The sequence below is a fragment of the Pleurodeles waltl genome, chromosome 4_2 (assembly GCF_031143425.1).
Source record: "Pleurodeles waltl isolate 20211129_DDA chromosome 4_2, aPleWal1.hap1.20221129, whole genome shotgun sequence".
In the NCBI taxonomy this organism is placed as follows: Eukaryota; Metazoa; Chordata; class Amphibia; order Caudata; family Salamandridae; genus Pleurodeles; species Pleurodeles waltl.
Genome location: NC_090443.1, coordinates 809,507,041 through 809,521,222, shown reverse-complemented (window position 1 = coordinate 809,521,222; position 14,182 = coordinate 809,507,041). Strand labels below are relative to the sequence as shown.

The 14,182-nt window shown below is 45.1% G+C and overlaps 1 protein-coding gene across 7 annotated transcripts in view; it reads left to right on the top strand.

The window, feature by feature from the left end:
- MIER1 (MIER1 transcriptional regulator) overlaps positions 1-14,182 on the top strand; it is a 346,656-nt gene that overhangs the window by 256,835 nt on the left and 75,639 nt on the right. The window lies entirely within an intron of this gene.

The following is a 14,182-nucleotide window of genomic DNA, read 5'->3' as shown; positions in this document are numbered from 1 at the left end:
GGCCTCATCGCATTTCAACGGTGGCAAGGCCTTTGGAGCTCCCAGCCCTGGAATGTCCATCCTGACTGGGAGAGGAGGTCACACCTCTGCACAGAGCACTGGCTCTCACCTCAGGGGGCGAGAATCCTAAGGTGGCTGTATTGGTTTTGACAAGTTAGTGCCCACGCTAGGAGTTGGTAGGTTTTTCAGGAGGGCACCTCTAAAGTGCCCTCTTAGTGCATGTATTAATAAATCCATCACTGAGTTCAGTGAAGGTTTATTAATTAGAGATGTTTGATACCAAACATCCCGGTTGTCAGTGAAGACGTCACGTAGCAGGGAAACTCATATTGACAAGTGTCCAACACATATACTTAAAATGGCTTCACTGTTCACTGACTATGCTTGAGAATTGACAGAGTCATAGCAGAGGCATATCTGCTCATGCAGGTATGCCCTCACATGCAATATAATGCACCTGCCTTTAAGGCTGGAAGGCCTGCTAGAGTGGTGACTTGCATATATTGTATGCAGTGTAAAGGGGACATGGCACACAGGCTGTGTGCCATGTCATGGTTTCATTTTAGTTCTGCACCAAGACACAGCCTGTGAAAAAAATGATGTGCGCACTTAATGCAGTGGTCTGGGAGGGTGGCACAATTCGTGCTGCAACCCTCAGGGTCCATCCTTTATCGCCCCATGCCCTAGGTACCAGGAGTACCATGTACTATGGGCTTACAGTGGTAGCTAAAGCTTTGCCAATTGGGAAAAATGACTATGCAGTTTTAGGGAAGGAGGTCTGGCACTGGGGACCGGTTTCATAGGGACCCATTGCACTTTCAGTCGAAACTGCACCAGAAACAAGGCATAAAGTGTGTGGGGTGTGACAATGTCAAAAGAAGCACTTTCCTATACACATGTAAAGGAAGTTGATGTCAAGGGTAACAAAACAGCAGTCCTCTGTCCATTTTGTGCCTTCCAATCAACATAACCGATCTTAGGAGTTGCATAAAAAAAGAAGGTAAGTTTTGAACCAAAGCGGCTGAAAGAAAATGTCAATGTACTCTGAGTTTTGTTCCATTGTGAAGCCAGTACCCAAGATTATGGGCATGCCTGGTGGAAAAGAACCAGGTTTATGTATTTTAGGGAGTATGTATAGGCATGGGGCACATGGTATGTTTTAACTTATAATCTGTAATGAGACAGAGGTCTCTCCAATGGTTGAATCCTTTCAATAACCTGGGTGATTCCTGTCAAAAGGGTCATCCGAAAGTTGTCTGTTGATTTCATCAATATAGTTCGACCTGTTTATAACAACAACATTGCCTCTTTTATCTGCCTCCTTGATGACCATGCCAGTGTTATTCTCGAGTTCCTCCAATGCTGCCCGTTCCCTGGCATTTAAATTATCAACCAAACGTTTGATTGGAGACATTTTTATCTTCCAATTTATAGATCTCTTGTGTGACAGCCCTATAGAAAACAACATTGTGATTGTCAGTAGGTGTGTTGGGTGTAAATGTGGCTTTAGGTTTGAGCCCTCAGTCCAGGCATGATTAGGTGTCATGTCCAGATGTTTGAGCAGGTTCTCCATAGGAGGTGGTGGAGAATTGTCATGTTTCATTACAAGGAACTGAATAGCCCTAATAGTTCTGTTACACTCTGCCGATGGAAGTACAGATGGGCCAACAAAAGCAGGTTTTTCTTTAAAATATTTTCTCTGTTTCAGACTGCATACAAACTTGAACAGGTCAATTTGTAATTGAGCATAGTCAGGATTCACAGTAGGACGAAAACCCAATCCCATGCGTAATACATTTATTTGATCAACAGATAAAGGCAGATTAGCAAGATTGACAACCTGTACATCATTTTCATCAAAGGGGTTGGCATGACATGTAGAGGCAAGCAAGGTTGCATTCAATTCTTTTGATTTCGGCATAAAAACCTGGTAACCATCCTTTCCCTTGGGTTGCTTTTTGCCACCTTTCTTACCTCTTGTGTTATCTGGCATTTGTGTTGGGTTTGTTGTAGTCTAAAAGTGTTCCTTTTCTGTATCTCTCTAACTCTACTAAAAAAAGAGGAAGATGTCAAGTCGGTTGTGGTTTCGTTAACCAACGGCACATTGTCCACTCCCTCACTTCCTCCCCTAGAAATGCTAGAGACCTCTATTAAACTACCAGAGGTGGACAAAACCATATGGAGGATGGTGTGGGTCTGTTTGGGGAGATTGAGGATGAATCTGGCCTCAAATTCTGTATGGTCTGTAGTCTCTTCAGGAGGTTCGTGGTGATTCCTATGTACAGTGCTTTTCCGTAGTCCAGCCGGCTGGTGACGAGGGCTTGAGTGACGGTTTGTCTGTTGTTGACAGGGTGCTATTAAAATATGTTACAGAGCATGCAAAGAGTGAGGAAGCATAAGGAAGAGACTGTGTTGATCTGGTTTTTCATGGTTCGCTTGCTGTCCAGGATGCTGCCAAGTTTGGGAGCATGGTCTGTCGGAGTGGATGCTGGTCGTAGTTCAGTAGGCCACCAGGAGTCGTTCCACAGGGAAGTGTTGATGTAAATCTATGCTTGCCCTGATGGTTGCAATGTGATATTGTAAACCCGAACTTAGATAGTGTTACTGAATTATGGTACAATCTGAACATGTCTTAAATGTGCACATTTTGCCCTACAGATATTTCTGTGTGATGCTTCAAAGCCTAACTATGAAGAAGCGTTTTCACTTTTACCTGTTGTGAATTTGTCAGCTTAATTTGAGATCCTTACCAAAGCTGAAAGGAAATAAATTGCCAAATATGACTTAAAACTTATTTTGTGCTTTGTAGTATAGATGTATTTTTTGTTAACACATCATTACAAACTCTTGTTATTGATATGAATATGTTCTAATCTTAAAGTACATGTAATTGGTAGGCAGCGCAAGCAAAACATAGCTTGGTAATAGAAAATTCTCAGTTTAGAAGAAATTGACAGTATCAGTTACAGTGTTCTCAAGTTGGTTTAGGTTGCAGATCATCTGTGAGGGCTTCTTTGTGGGTGTTCTTAAGCTAAAGCACATTTTAAAACTCCCCTAAGAGCAAGTCCTTGTAAACCCCCAAAACGCCTAACATGTTATTCCACAAATTTGCATTTCACTTATATAGTTATTGTAGGAAGTTGGCTCTGTATGTGCTATTTCAAAGTAAGGAATAGCATGCACAGAGTCCAAGGGTTCCCCTTAGAGGTAAAATAGTGGTAAAAATAGATAATACTAATGCTCTATTTTGTGGTAGTGTGGTCGAGCAGTAGGCTTATCCAAGGAGTAGTGTTAAGCATTTGTTGTACATACACATAGACAATAAATGAGGTACACACACTCAGAGACAAATCCAGCCAATAGGTTTTTATATAGAAAAATATCTTTTCTTAGTTTATTTTAAGAACCACAGGTTCAAATTCTACATGTAATAGCTCATTTGAAAGGTATTGCAGGTAAGTACTTTAGGAACTCTAAGTCATAAAAATTGCATGTATACTTTTCAAGTTATTGACAAATAGCTGTTTTAAAAGTGGACACTTAGTGCAATTTTCACAGTTCCTAGGGGAGGTAAGTTTTGGTTAGTTGTACCAGGTAAGTAAGACACTTACAGGGTTCAGTTCTTGGTCCAAGGTAGCCCACCGTTGGGGGTTCAGAGCAACCCCAAAGTCACCACACCAGTAGCTCAGGGCCGGTCAGGTGCAGAGTTCAAAGTGGTGCCCAAAACACATAGGCTAGAATGGAGAGAAGGGGGTGCCCCGGTTCCGGTCTGCTTGCAGGTAAGTATCCGCGTCTTCGGAGGGCAGACCAGGGGGGTTTTGTAGGGCACCGGGGGGGACACAAGTCCACACAGAAATTTCACCCTCAGCAGCGCGGGGGCGGCCGGGTGCAGTGTAGAAACAAGCGTCGGGTTTGTAATGGAAGTCAATGGGAGATCTAGGGATCTCTTCAGCGCTGCAGGCAGGCAAGGGGGGGGTTCCTCAGGGAAACCTCCACTTGGTCAAGGGAGAGGGACTCCTGGGGGTCACTCCTCCAGTGAAAGTCCGGTCCTTCAGGTCCTGGGGGCTGCGGGTGCAGGGTCTCTCCCAGGTGTCGGGACTTAGGATTCAAAGAGTCGCGGTCAGGGGAAGCCTCGGGATTCCCTCTGCAGGCGGCGCTGTGGGGGCTCAGGGGGGACAGGTTTTTGTACTCACAGTCTTAGAGTAGTCCTGGGGTCCCTCCTGAGGTGTTGGATCGCCACCAGCCGAGTCGGAGTCGCCGGGTGCAGTGTTGCAAGTCTCACGCTTCTTGCGGGGAGCTTGCAGGGATCTTTAAAGCTGCTGGAAACAAAGTTGCAGCTTTTCTTGGAGCAGGTCCGCTGTCCTCGGGAGTTTCTTGTCTTTTCGAAGCAGGGGCAGTCCTCAGAGGATGTCGAGGTCGCTGGTCCCTTTGGAAGGCGTCGCTGGAGCAGGATCTTTGGAAGGCAGGAGACAGGCCGGTGAGTTTCTGGAGCCAAGGCAGTTGTCGTCTTCTGGTCTTCCTCTGCAGGGGTTTTCAGCTAGGCAGTCCTTCTTCTTGTAGTTGCAGGAATCTAATTTTCTAGGGTTCAGGGGAGCCCTTAAATACTAAATTTAAGGGCGTGTTTAGGTCTGGGGGGTTAGTAGCCAATGGCTACTAGCCCTGAGGGTGGGTACACCCTCTTTGTGCCTCCTCCCAAGGGGAGGGGGTCACAATCCTAACCCTATTGGGGGAATCCTCCATCTGCAAGATGGAGGATTTCTAAAAGTCAGAGTCACCTCAGCTCAGGACACCTTAGGGGCTGTCCTGACTGGCCAGTGACTCCTCCTTGTTTTTCTCATTATTTTCTCCGGCCTTGCCGCCAAAAGTGGGGCCTGGTCGGAGGGGGCGGGCAACTCCACTAGCTGGAGTGTCCTGCTGGGTTGGCACAAAGGAGGTGAGCCTTTGAGGCTCACCGCCAGGTGTGACAATTCCTGCCTGGGAGAGGTGTTAGCATCTCCACCCAGTGCAGGCTTTGTTACTGGCCTCAGAGTGACAAAGGCACTCTCCCCATGGGGCCAGCAACATGTCTCGGTTTGTGGCAGGCTGCTAAAACTAGTCAGCCTACACAGATAGTCGGTTAAGTTTCAGGGGGCACCTCTAAGGTGCCCTCTGTGGTGTATTTTACAATAAAATGCACACTGGCATCAGTGTGCATTTATTGTGCTGAGAAGTTTGATACCAAACTTCCCAGTTTTCAGTGTAGCCATTATGGTGCTGTGGAGTTCGTGTTTGACAAACTCCCAGACCATATACTCTTATGGCTACCCTGCACTTACAATGTCTAAGGTTTTGTTTAGACACTGTAGGGGTACCATGCTCATGCACTGGTACCCTCACCTATGGTATAGTGCACCCTGCCTTAGGGCTGTAAGGCCTGCTAGAGGGGTGTCTTACCTATACTGCATAGGCAGTGAGAGGCTGGCATGGCACCCTGAGGGGAGTGCCATGTCGACTTACTCGTTTTGTCCTCACTAGCACACACAAGCTGGCAAGCAGTGTGTCTGTGCTGAGTGAGAGGTCTCCAGGGTGGCATAAGACATGCTGCAGCCCTTAGAGACCTTCCTTGGCATCAGGGCCCTTGGTACTAGAAGTACCAGTTACAAGGGACTTATCTGGATGCCAGGGTCTGCCAATTGTGGATACAAAAGTACAGGTTAGGGAAAGAACACTGGTGCTGGGGCCTGGTTAGCAGGCCTCAGCACACTTTCAATTGTAAACATAGCATCAGCAAAGGCAAAAAGTCAGGGGGCAACCATGCCAAGGAGGCATTTCCTTACAGTTATGCTATATAACAAAGCATAGGGTACAGATTTGCTGCTACCACACTGTACCAGCACGTATTACAGGGATCCCCAAACCTGATAACATTAAAATGCTTTGAATGGACTAGAATTGCTATGTAATTGTGCTATAGAGATAATAGTGTCACACTGAGTAAAATAAGAACACAATGGGTGCATTGCCTAATTTAACTTCAGTCAGTGGTGATTACTCTGGACCACATTCCAGTCCATCCATACAATTAATTCCTGTTTACCGGAGCATGGTGGACTACTAGTTTGCTGCCCAGATTAATTACCCATGGCTGAAATAATTCAAGCAAACCATCTATCACTTTTTTGATTGTCTCTGTGCAGCACCTTAATTACAGCTGGTAAGTGGTACCAGTGCTCACTTTGACTTTGTACTCAAGATGCACCTTACTGACTCTGCCCCTATAGGCTGAGTGTTCCCATTATGATGGAAGCTGGTCTGGTAGGTTGGGCTGGACTGTTCCCATGGGAGCAGGATGAAGGCCGATTTGCATATTGCTAGTTCTCGTCTGAAGGTGGCAAAGTGGTCAAAACAATGGCATCACATAGAGTGGTATTGCAGAATGTATAGGTGAATGGAAATAGTGGCATTCTATTTAAATACCTTAATATAGATGATATTGGGGTGAATTACTCTTTGGTAAGGCACAAGCAAACAAGGAAATCTAATAGCGCCTTCTAACTGCAGATTTTTACCTTTGAATAGATTCCTTTGAATTCTGCCCAGGCGTCAGACTGTATCTGGAAGACTTTTTGTGAGCAGTAGCCTTGCGCACCAGTAGGTGGATAGGATTCACATCTGCCATCAGCACAGTCCGTGCCAGAAATGACATTGCGGACCCTATATAGTCCTTGGGGGTGATCAAGTAAATCTAGGCACAAGAAGAAAGCCAAGAAGTTGAAGCAATGTTCAACTTCTTCTTGTCTGTCAGTTGACATGACGAGGGAGCATTGACATTCTGGGCATCTTTCTGCAGAACTGTGCCTGGGCCGACTCCAAGCCTCCCCTAGTATCTGCTAGCCGGAGTGACCCCTTCTTAAATCAAAGAGTTCTATAAGGCCAGGAGCCTCATTTGTGGGCAATGCAACTCCACTGGTGCGCCTTTGGCCCTGGCTGAGTCAGAGAGGGCCCCATCAGGTTCCGCACCAGCAGCTTCAGCCTTGGCATTGATGGGATCCCAGGGACCCAGTCCTGGATCTGGACCATCACCGGTCCTGCCACCTCAACCTTCCCTGGCGCTGGTCCTGATGCCAATGCTCCAGGCGACACCATCCCCATTGTCATCTCCAACACGGAGCCAAATGGGCATCGCCCCCAACGCCAACTCTGGCAGGGGCTTTGCCCCCTCATTCGGATCCTGAGCCCTATTTCATGGGGCTAGGCTTTGGGGAAGAATGAGAGGTGCTTCTTGACCCTTTAGAATACCAGCCCTATGAGACTGTAATGGACTGGCATATGGATTTTAGTGAAGCAAGTGGACTGGACACATCTTCAGATACTGGCATGCTTTCTTTCCCTACCATGGCTACGGAGGAGGGAGCTTTTTATGCAGTGGAGGTGAGGAGGGCAGCTGAGGTCCTGGACTTCCAACTGCTCTTGGTGGCCATCAAGACTAATCTCCCGACAGGTGCTGCAACCAGGAGCTTCCACCTCAGAACCCCTGCTCCCATTCATCGATGTCCTCACTGACCTCCTACTTGGTATTGGTCCAAACCCAGCACAGGGGCTCCTGTGAACAGGATGATTGTTCACCGCCATCACCCCGCAACTGGTGACCCAAGTTTCCTGATGCAACATCCCACCCCTGAGAGCTTGGTGGTCCCAAGCCTTTACCTCCCAAAGAGCGATCCCTGCTGCTTACCGGGATTCGGAATCCAAGAGTTTGCATTCATTTGGGAAGAAGATGTTTTCTTCCGCCAGCCTTGCATTGTGGCCAGTGAGCACTGCCTTTAGGGCCATTGTTCCCACATGCTGTGGAATACCGTTGTGCTTCCACAGGTCCTGAAGGAGGCCCGGGCTGTACTCTCTTAGGCTGTTGCCGACGGGAGAGATGCAGCAAAGTTCACAATTCGTTCCAGACTTGACCAAACCAACTCGCTAGGCAGAGCGGTTTCAACTACAGTGGGCAAGAGGCACCATGCTTGGCTGAGGTTGTCTGGCTTTTCGTGGAATGTCCAGGCTTCTTTGATGTACATGTCCTTCTATGGCACCCGTCTTTTCAGAAACAAGGTAGCCTCGCACTAATGCACTTCAAGAATTCTCATGCTACGGCCAGGTCCTTGGGCCTTGCGGAGGCTGAGGATTAATTTGTCCCTTCTCTGTGAGGAGGTTATGTCTCTCCGGGCCAAAGGAGCCATAGGGTTCAAGTGCAAGAAGTAGGTTTCTGATTCCCAGGAAGGATAAGGGCCTTCGCCCTATCCTAGACCTACCAGTCCTCAATCTCTATCTTTAGAAGAAGTTCAAGATGCTCACGTTGAGTCAGGTCTTGCCTGCCCTGGATTCAAGAGACTGGATGTGAGCGTTGGACATGCATTTTACCACCCCCATGGACCTCCTTAAATCAAGTTGCACCCAGCTTTCATTGCAGACTTCTTATCCTGGTGCAAGCCAGGATGAAAACACAACATGAAATACCTCTTGTGTGCCATGCCCAGCTCACAGCTCCCAAATGAATGTAATTCATCCCTACAGCAGGCCTTGGAGCCCCAAGGCAGGGTGCATTATATTTGATGTGAGGGCATTTATGCATGAGCAGATATGCCCCTGTGATGTATAGTTCGATTACTGGATATTGCAAGTGAACAGGGAAGCCAAATTAAGGAATGCATTGGACACTCGTTATTACAAGTTCCCCAGCTACATAATGACTTCACTGAAACCTGTGGGGTTTGGTATCAAAAACCTCATCTTACTAACTCCTTCAGGAGGATCTTCGGTCGCAGCAGTAGGGGAGATTTCTTCACCCAATGTCTGCTCTCCGTCTTCTTGCTTGGAGATTGAGCGGCGGCAGCTGACAGCTTTTGACTTTCTGCCCAAAGTTTGTAACGTAATCTTGGAAGCCAGACGCCCCTCCACCAAAATGGTATACGACTGTTGTTGGAAGAAATTTATGGCATGGTTCAGAGACCAGTCAGTTGATCCCCTTTCTGCCCCTCTTTCTGAGGTCCTATTCATTTTTTCCCTTGCCCAGCACGGCTCTGATTTGACCACTCTTTAGAGATGTGTCTGCTATTTCTGCTTTTTTCTGCGGTTGCCTGATCAACCCTACCTTGTTTGAGTCTCCTGTTGTACATAGGTTCCTCAAGGGTCTCATATGTCCATTCATTACACCCTACTGGGATCTGAATTTGGTTCTGACTTTCTTGATGTGCACTCCTTTCGAGCCCCTCCACAATTGTCCCCTCATGCTTCTCACATTGAAAACTGCCTTCCTTGTGGCATTTACATCTGCCCGCAGAGTGAGTGAGTTGCAGGCCTTACCATCTAAACCACCCTACTTCTATATATCCTGACAAAGTGGTGCTTCGCAGAAGGGCCTTTTTTCTGCAGAAAGTGGTCATGCCCTTTCATGTAGGCAAACCCATCATCTTGCCCACTTTTTATGCACCCCCACTTCCTTCTTAGGAAGAGGAAAGACTACACCACCTGGACCCAAAAAGAGCATTGGCGCTCTACCTTGATCGTAAAAAGAGTTCTGGGTGGGTACAACTCTTTGTAGGGTATGTGGTTGTGAAGAAAGACCAGGCAGTGCAGAAGCGAACCATCCCCAGATGGGTAATGCTTTGCATTAACATCTGCTACGCTCTGGCCTAAAGCAACCTCCTGAGGGTTTGCACACTCATTATACCCGAGCTAAAGCTGTGACCACTGCATTAGTACGTGGTGTTCCAGTCCTGGAGATCTGTCAGACTGTGACATGGGCATCTCTGCCCAAACACTACTGCCTGGACAGTCAGGTTCATAGGGACGGACACTTTGCCTGTTCGGTCCTGCAGGACTTTCTTTGAACTTGGTTTGCAAACCCACCTCAGGGGATGGTATTGCATGGGTACCTATTCAGCGGTAAGAAATCTGCAGCTAGAAGTCTCGATCAGATGGAGAAGTTACTTACCTTTGTTAATGCCTCATCTGGTAGAGACTGTATGTAGCTACAGATTGCCTACTGACCCACCCATCCTCCCTCCTTCAAGGAGCAGGGACTCCCCTTTCAGGGCCTTAGTTTTGACATACCAGTAGTCCGTGTTCTTCATGGCTCTGTACTTCTGGTGTGGAAAGTCATGCAAAGAAACTGATGTCTGGGGGCCTGGTTGGCACCTATGTAGGGACTGCGACGCCATTGCTGGCATGGATGATGCCGGATGCAGAGCTGATCAGTGCCACCTATTGACGCACAGGGGTACTGCTCACGAAAATCTTACGGATCCAGTCTGACGCCTGGGGAGAACTTGGTTTGGACCCACCTCAGGGGATTGTATTGCTTGGGTACCTGAAAAGAAGAAAAACCACGGCACATCGCAGGATCGTAGTGAAATCCATTTATTCCTCTGTGGTGTCTCAGGAAACAAGTCACCTGATGCAGTAAAACACACTAGGCATGATGTCTGATACCCAATACAGTTCTCATGAATGAAAGGAAACAGCCGACACGTGTTTCATCAAAATTGACTTTTTCAAGGCTGTGAACATATACAGATGGAATGCGTCAGTCACAAAAATTGTTGATAAAATAAAAAAATAATAAAAGATTAAATTCTATTGTGAGCTGGAGATAAACCCAATTATTGTGAGTTAAAAAGAGAGGCCCGGTACTGCAAGTTAATAGTGTGCTATAGATGTGCCACGAAAAGAAACATGCCCTACTATACTGCCCGTAAAAGGTAAAAACATTCCAGTGATAGTAAAAACATGTTGTGTTGGCAATAAGAATGCCAGTGCAAGTGTGAGGACAAATATGTAAATAGACAGAAAGCCGTAAAAATTGCATAAAACCAGAAAAGAGATACCATAGTTGGTGCCCAAAAATTAGCAGAGGTCACCCGCATTATGTGTGGAGATATAGTAGTATGTGCAAACAAATTGTGTCCAGAATCAAGGCACAAATGTATGTACGAAAAAGAGGGAAAACAGACATACCTCCAAAATTATGGACGTTTTCAGATGTATTAAAAGGCTCCAATTCTCAATGATGATAAAAAATATATATATCTTAGCATGAATTATAGGAGAGTCCAAAGACCATGGTAAGTCTGAAATATAAAAGAGAAAATAAGACAAAAGGAGAAAAGGAAAAAGAGCCATGCCAAGAGGGTGATACTGAATAATTGATGAACATGGCTCTAAAAGTAAATTTTCAAAGTCGGGAACAATTTAATGATGTCAAAAAGTTATTCTACTTGCTCATAGCGAGAGGGACAGGTGTTAACCATCTCCCTTAAAAATAATTTATGTTGCCCTGTTATCGATACTACAGCTGGCCATGAAAAACAAATAACATGCAATTGCACTGCCAGCTCCAGCTATCATGCAGATAGATGTCATATAAGCAAGAAAGACCATATAACACAAGTGTGTATAAAAAATGAGAAGGATATTGTATAATTAATTAAGTAAGGCGAACAGAGAAAAAGAGAAAGAAACGGCCTGCTCTATAAGGCTAAAAGCCATTGCCACACTATGATTTGGAACTTAGTGCTCTACGAAAAATTGATGCAGCGCGAATACGCGATAACCACAAGGACAAGTGAAAACCACAGGAAAAACAAGCACCCAGCCGCTTGTACGTTCATGTGCTGACTCACCATGTCCATGGAGACCGCTGTAATTATAAAAGCGTGTCTCCAAAAGGGGTCTGGAAAAAGTATAGGCAAGAGCCCTCTTACCTTCATGAGGCCTGATGTTTAGTCAGTCTGTGAGCGGCGTCGCATCTAAAACGCGCGCCGGTGCACAGCTGCTTTTTAAGTTCGAAAGGCTAGACATGGAAAACGGACTCAACACGTCCAATTGTGGTGTCCACCCTCTTGCAAGGGTGGAACCAAAAGTGAAAATATAAGTAAAGAGATGGTGCATGTGGGAACAAGCATGGAGACAATGTCGTGCAAATGTACAGTAAAGCAACATATCAAGAAAGAAAGAACATATGCCCCAAAGAGCATGCAAATGCACAAGTTAACATATATGCATTCGAAACTCGTTGTCAAGATTGCTAGGAAAGATGAGAACAATCATGTTTAAACAAGAAGACACGGTTACATAAGATATACAAATTGAACAGTCTTATTTCATGGTTACTGGAATAAAGCTCAAAAACAGTCACATCTATAAAAACAGATAGAACTGGGACATGAATAACAGTATTTGGATGTCACCAGGTATGGCGCGTGACACATTGTTTTGGTAAAAAATCCCAAATCATACATGTGACAAATATCATCATAAAGGTGACAATTCTGGACCCAATTCACTGGTTAATGGTAGATGGACTACAGAAAAACATGTAGGTCTTTGTCAGAATTAAGACCCTCCTCCACTGTGCGTAATCTAATTATCCATCTACTCTCAAGTTGTCTCAGCCGGAGAGTTTTGTTGCCTCCCCTTGGACACTTACCCAGAGTGGCAATGCCATGTGTCTGTATGCCTAGTCTCTCTTGGAATGGGTGTTCTAAATTATAATGAACTGCAAAGGGGTAGTCATTGTTATTGATTTTGATCGCCCGGATAGATTCTTGTAGTCTTTCTTTAAACGGTCTGATGGTACTACCGACATAGACTTTTTTACATATACAGATAATGCAGTATACAGTGAACTTGGTGTTACAATTCATGAATTGTTTGATGGTATGTGTCATATTTGTGTTATAACAGAAATTCTTCGTTTTGTCCAAGGCAAATTCGCACACACTGTAATGAAAACATTTTTAAAAACCCAATGGTGGGGAGGGTAATGGGCTGTCATTCATGACCATTGGTAGAAAACTGACACAATTGCTCCCTCAAAGTACGGCCCCTGCGATGGATCATGTCTGGCCTGTTTTTGAGACCTTTCTTAAGCGGCTCATCTGATAATAATATGTGCCAGTTGTTCTTAAGAATCTTAAATACTTCTGCACTGGCACAGGTATACGTTGTTATGAAAGCTGGGGCCTTCTTTTTATCAGCCTGTTTGCATGGTTTCTTGTAAAATAGGGATGCTCTATTGATCTTTGAAATCCTTTCACGTGTGTTGCTCAGCAATTTCTTGGAGTAGCCTCTGTTTAGAAAACGATACTCTAGTGATTTCAACTGTTTGGAAAATTCTAGGTCTTCTTGGCAATTGCGTCTGATCCTCCTAGCTTCCCCAAAGGGGATAGCTTTGATTTGGGAATATGGGTGTGCACTGCTGGCATGTAAAATTTAATTTGAAGCTGTTGACTTTCTGAATAGCTTTGAACAAATGTGATTTCCTTCGGCGTACAGTGTCAAGTCTAGAAAGTCAACACTCACTGAACTAGAATAGCTGGTAAAGTGTATTTTTTATAGTGATTAGCATTTAGATACTTGATAAACAAATCTAAAGAAATGGAATCGCCTGACCAAAAAAGTAGGACATCATCAATGTACCGACCCCAATACAGGATGTACTGCGTGAGCTCTGGTGGGCCTTTGGTCCACATGTGGTGATGTTCATAGTGTCCCATATATAAGTTGGCAAAAGAAGGTGAAAATTTAGCCCCCATGGCGACCCCTTGTTTCTGTCTGTACCATTGCTTGGGTACCTATTCAGCGGTAAGAAATCTGCAGCTAGTAGTCTCTATCAGATGGAGAACTCAAAGGTATCTATTCAAAGGTAAAGCAGCTAGATATAATCTCTATCCAATAAGGCGTTACAGAAGATAAGTAACTTGTCCTTTTAAATAGTTGGCCTTGATGCTAGCAAGTTATAGACTGATGTAAAAGTTGACATAGAGGGACACCCTGAATGTTAAGGCATAGTTATGTGACCCAGTGAAAATAGGTAAAATCTCAGTTTTAGTGAGGACAAAAATGAAAATACAACTTCCTAAAGAGGACAAAGAGCCCACGTATGGCAAGGCAAAAAGAAAGCTTTGTCAGTGGCTTCACAGCAGTCAAAAGTTTAATAAGCCCGACAGTATGTCTATTGGAGAGTGGAAATTGGAATTGTTGAATTTGGCGAAATTGTTTAATCTATCAGCAAAGATTTTTATTTTTTTTTAATTGGAAAAGTGAAGCCCACATTTTATATTCTAGCTCCAATACCAAGAGCTGCAGCCAGAGTGTGACAAATGTTTCAGAAACTAGAACTATCCAACATCAGCTGATAGACTTCTTAAGA